This window comes from Belonocnema kinseyi, chromosome 1, assembly GCF_010883055.1.
Source record: "Belonocnema kinseyi isolate 2016_QV_RU_SX_M_011 chromosome 1, B_treatae_v1, whole genome shotgun sequence".
NCBI classification, from domain to species: domain Eukaryota; kingdom Metazoa; phylum Arthropoda; class Insecta; order Hymenoptera; family Cynipidae; genus Belonocnema; species Belonocnema kinseyi.
In genome coordinates, this window is record NC_046657.1 from 45,068,917 (window position 1) to 45,074,866 (window position 5,950).

Below are 5,950 nucleotides of genomic sequence, written 5' to 3' on the forward strand. Positions count from 1 at the left end.
ACCAGGATTGATTCTTCTAATGGAATTGGATATGGGCTTGACCAACTTGAACCTATTCGGGTCATTTCAAAACAGAATAAGAGCCAGCAATTCGAACTTCGAAAATACAGTTTTCCTCCCGCAAAATCAATTACGTGACGCGAAGTTAATAAATATGTGCCGATCCCGACGCAGGAACAAATTGTATTATCAACATTCGATGGTGACGTGTTTTCAGTATTGCAGAAAAGTGATATTTTTGCTAGATTGTATCGTGGCCGCGGAAAAAGAGGGGTGAAAATAAACATTAGCAGCAGAAAAGTTACCCCATTGAACCAAATAGAAGTATTCGAAACTCCAGTAGGTGAAAAACGCTTTATCACGAGAAATTTCAGAGTGACGCGTATAAGTGGAAATCCTCCACACCCAACAATCAATTAAAACAAAATGTTCGTCTTAAATTTAATATTGTTCTTGATAGAAAGTCGATTTGATGTGTCGAAAGTACTTTTTCACTACACAAAACAATAAATATTAATATTACTTTACCTTGATCTAAAAACTTCTTCGTATAACTAAAAAACAAAAAGTGTTACAATATATTTGATACGTATTTTTATCGATTTCATAATTTTCTAAGTTTAAAAAATGTTTAAACTCATTGCAGAAATTTATAACTTTTTACGACTTTAGGTAGAAAAAATGTTTAAAGCAATGAAAATTGTTTAAATAATTACCAAATATGATAAACAAGAACTACAACACTTGACATTCATCAACTTTGTATGATTTATCCCGAAAGATAATGACTTTTTACAATTTAAAGAGGGAGAAAAATTCTTTCAACCAAAAATAAACCCCATTTTAACTTCGAAAGCCCAGGGGCACAGGCACCCTAATCTAAAAACTACTGTATTTTATATTTTACAATGGTATTTCCCGCAAATTTTTTTTCGAAAATGTCATACAAGTTGAGGATGATTATAAAAAGTTCTGTAGATTTTTTGCAATGATAGAAACAGAGTGCAAAAATAAAAACAAAAATGGGCGTTACCCTCTCTGAATTATCCAATATGGCGTCTAACCGTTTGAAATTTGGGAAAATTTCTTTCTTTGCTTGTGAGCTAATTTACTAATTTTTCGGTTCTGTTGAATTCCGACGAACTTCATGAAAAAGCACTATATTTTGTTACTAACTTCGGTCGCTGTGCGCAACTGTCCGGTGAGATTTACGAATCTGAATACGTAATATTTGTCTTTTTAGGTTACTGTGCATGCGAAACAACTCTCAAATGTACAATTGACAACGAGACATAGCTGGAGGAAACACGCATAAAATTTATTGTAAAAAAGGCAATAAAATTGGTACACGCAGAAAAAGATATTTGAGAGCATGGCTCAGACAAGAGATTGGAAATGAATTACAGACCAAGGGTGCAGAGCTATGTTTCAAAACTATATGCCAAAAGCATTCACATTAAGAGTGGCAAAAGTTGAATACAAAAACTTGACCTATCTGCACCCGGATCCAGTAAAAGCTCTTCAAATAATGAAACATTCTGTATGGAATACTGGAATCCATAACATTTCTCATGATCCGTTAGGGTGTCACTTTTGGACTACTCATCAGAACCGACGGTATCCACTCGGCCCATTTTTTTATATTTGATTGTGGTAAATGAGGAAGCTCGGTAATATGTCGCAACTGCAATGATTAACTCAACACATCACACGGAGGCTATTTTGCACTTCTTGATTGAGACGGTGCGTCATGGTGCCCCTCATCCAAAAATTGTGAATTGTGATGGTTCGGGGGCACACATTACAGCTATTATAACAGCATTTACTCAGTATGCCACAATCAATGAGTACACACAAGGCTGCCAAACAGAAAACCTTCCAAAATGTTATGTGAGACTGGATGCCGTCCACTTCTTAAAGATATGGTCTGATTTTTTAAGTAAACTGAAAGGTAGTAGAAAAATAAAAATTTTCTACAAAGCTTCAATCGGATAGCTGATGCTTTGTCGAGATTTAGAAGCTGCAAAGACTGTTTTTAAAGCAATTCTACTGGTCTCACAATCTGAATTGGATGAGTGTTTGGTTGGTACCAATAAAAAAACTGACTGTGAAAAACAGCGGAATCTTTTAAAAGGAATGATAGATCCACGAGAATTAGAATCTAAATCTGAAAACAACCGTACTGGAAGAAAGTATACCAAGTCGTCCAGAAGACGAGAGTATTCTGGAGGAGGAGCATTAGAATGATTATTCCAACTTTTTGACAACTAGGCTTACAGCAATCAACGATGATGTCCAAAACATTATTAATTCTCAAGAAGGCAAACACGAAAATGCATACTATTTGCATAACCTCACTAAGCGTCTTAAGAATGACATAAAGTGGTTGCCACTTTGGTCGTGTAATTTGAGAACCAATTCGGTTACCGCAAGATTCCGGGTTCCAGCACACCCTGCGAATGCCAATTTAAAAATATTAAGCAGGATCTGTTTCCCCACAAGACTTCCCAATGAGACCAGATGCATTTGTGGATGCACTTTTACGATATGTTTCTGGTCGATCATTGCTAACCGAAGCAAAACTCATAAAAATTGAAGAAGCTGAGGGAAATGAGTCGAAGGCCAATTCTCAGTTGGATCAGGAAACACCTTTGGAAGAATTCTCAAAGGAAAACGACAGTGAGAATATGATAAAAGGTAAAATAACAGTAATTAAATATCATTATTTAATGGCGTTTTCTCATGCCAGTTGTCAGCACTAAAAATAATGCCCTTACTTTTTTTTAATTGAGCAATTCTTACCTGTTACTAATTGCATTCCTATGTTTCAAATCAATTATTGAACAAAAAATATATTAAACGATTTCAAACCTTATCCCCTCAGATCAAACAATTCGATTGATTGCAGCTTTTTCACTGGGTCCTAATATGTCCAAGGCACCAATAACGCTGACACCTGCAGAAACCTAAACAAAACTTATCATGAATATTGTGAAACATGTAAGAATTTTTCATTTAAAAAATGGGATATCAGCACTAGAGCTCAATCTATAAAAAAAGTCTATCTTCATTTTTTGGAAATATACGGTGTAAGTGTTAAAAAATCAGGAGTAGCAATTTAATAGTTTTACGTATAATATTTTCTTTAATTTACAGACTTAGATGTTAGTCCCAAAACATGCTGTCATTTATGCATGTCTAATCAGCCCGAACGCCTGTGGAAAATAAAGGGCTGATTTGTGTGTGAAGTGTTCCACTTCTATCGAAAGCGCACCTCAAATTCTCGCTTCCAGAAGTGAAGAAAATTGGAGGGACTTGACGACGAAGCACTCACAAAAAATTTGGAATGCTAGTACTAAGTCCAGCAAAAGATCCCGGTATTTAGATAGCAACGATGTAACTTATGATGCCCTGTCACATGACAAGTTGAAAGGTATTCCTTTAATAAGAAATGGAAACGATAGAAGTTTGCAGCAAACTAAAATGAATGCATTAAATTATATTCGCTCTATATTATAAACATCTGTTAAAATATTTTAGGGCTGCACGATCTACTAACAAGGAAACAGCTCCAATATTATGTAAAGCAATTTCTCTGATGGGTTAGCCAGCATCCGATTAGGCCCTGAAAATAGTGACTACTTTATGAGGAAATAAAGGCATTTGTTTTGTGTTCTCGTTTCATTTTGGATACTTTGAAAAACCATACTTTTTTTGGAAATGTGCGAAACAATATTTTGGTTTGTTACTTTGGAAATTTCTGAGACTTGACGGACTATCCAGCACCCGATTAAGGCCCAAAAAGGCCGTCTAGATTACACGGTGAAATATATGAAATATATTTAATGTTTTTTTTTATTAAACTCAAATCTCGAGTTAAGGGCGATTTTGAACATGGCTTTCCTGGGCCTTCAGCATATCTCGGTGGCATTTAAACGTAGATAGGCATTGTATGAATGCTTTCTGTTGGAGTGCGAAGCATGACGTGACCTGATGCAAATAACGGATAGGAGGGTGCAGCCTTCCTGCTTCTTCGTCTCCGAAATTGATTGCGATTAATATTTATTTAAAACATTATTATATGTTTAAACAATATTTAACACTTTTCACAAATTATTGGTCAGTTTAAAAAAAAAATTAATCAATAATGTTTCAGAATGTCAGATTTTTTCTAGTGTATTTGCATGAGTGAAAAAGCCTCAAATATCTTAAATGATTTTCCCGACGTTTCCGTAGATTTTAATCATGTTTTTGGGAAACAGGGGTCGCTCAGAAGGCCTTAATCAATCGACACCGAATAATTTATACTTTGTTAGGGCCTCAATACATTACTTTTTCACATCGTTCTAAATTCAATTTCTAAAGTTTCTGATGAATCATTTTTTCCTTTTATCATAGCACCATAAGTAAAGTTCCCTCTATTGGCATATCAATTCTCTCTGCTTTTTGCTGCATTTCGCAACGTATTTCGCAAAATTTGGGGACACCATCATCAAGACCTGGCCCTTTGGAAGAGCCATTGGCTTCTAGAATTCTTCTATTATGTCATAATTGTGAGTAAGAAAATAAATTAGCAAACGACTCTAAATGAGGATCTCGCGAAACCCCGGGTATTCGACAAGTTTTATTTTTTTCGTTCACAAATCCTTCGGAAAAAATATATATGGAATCAGTGCCGTACCTATAAAAAAAATTCAAAGTCGGTTTGAACTAACACCCTTAACTAATATATTATATTAACAGTCTCCCGACATTTGAAGACAAAATTATCTGATGTAAGAAGTGTCGATGAAAAAATTTTACAAAATTTGCAACTCCAATGGGATACATAGAAATAAGAAAAAATTGAAACTTTTATTATTTTATTTATAATCATCATGAAGATATGCCACAGGTGTTCATTTGAGACATTCTTTCTATTCTCACATTTAAAAAAAATGTTTTCATCTTTGACCAATTTCAATTTTTTCATCAATAGAGGAATAACTTACTGAAAGAAATTCGCTTTTCTAGCTTTCAGCTGTACAAAGTAAGAGTCAATAATTTGTACCATCCCATCTATTATTAATTTATTACCGAATTCATTTCAAACCGGACAGGCTACGTATGCTGAAATCACATAATCGTTTCGAGATGAAATATGTTGCTTTGCAAGGGATTTTAGAAGAGAGTATTTCACCGATCAGTGGGTTTAAAAAAATTAAATTTTGAGTATTTAAAATTTGAAAATTGGTTAACCGCTTTACAAAGAAAGGATTGCAACAACGTATGGGTCCAGTCCCACCAAAATCCCATGTTGTTAGTAGTGTTCTGAAAATTCACGTTGTTGTACTTGGGTTAAAAAAAGCTACAGTGTTTTAAACGAACCTTTCTTCAAAATGATTTTTTTGCAATAACGATACGATAGCCCTTTTTTCGATGTTGCGTTTTTTCATAATTTTGTGGCTAAAATATTTTTAAAGTCCCTATGATTGGAATTTCTTCAAGAAATAAATTTTGCTTACATTTTCTATGAAAAATCGAATTACTATAGCTGACTTTATTAATATTTCAACCAAAATTTAAAATAACACAAGATAGAGAAAAATGCTTAAACTGATTTTTTAAAGTTTTCCAATTGCTACATGTGAGTTTAGGTTGTAATGATTTTTGTATATTCATCACATTGAGTTTTTTTACACCTAGTTTCAAATTAATGATTTCACATGACTAATATCGGACACTTGTATCCCAAAAAAAACGAAATGGGCCACTGCTGACAAAAAAAAACTCGGTTCAAAAGAATTAGAAATGTTTCTCGGTCTCTTGATTTACATGAAAGTGAAAATAGAAGAAAGAACCACTTAATTGAAGTACGAGGGTGGATTGATAAGTTTCCGGCCTGACCAAGAAAAACAACGTTTTTAAGAATTTTTTTTTTTATTTCTCAACATAATCTCCTCCAAGGCTG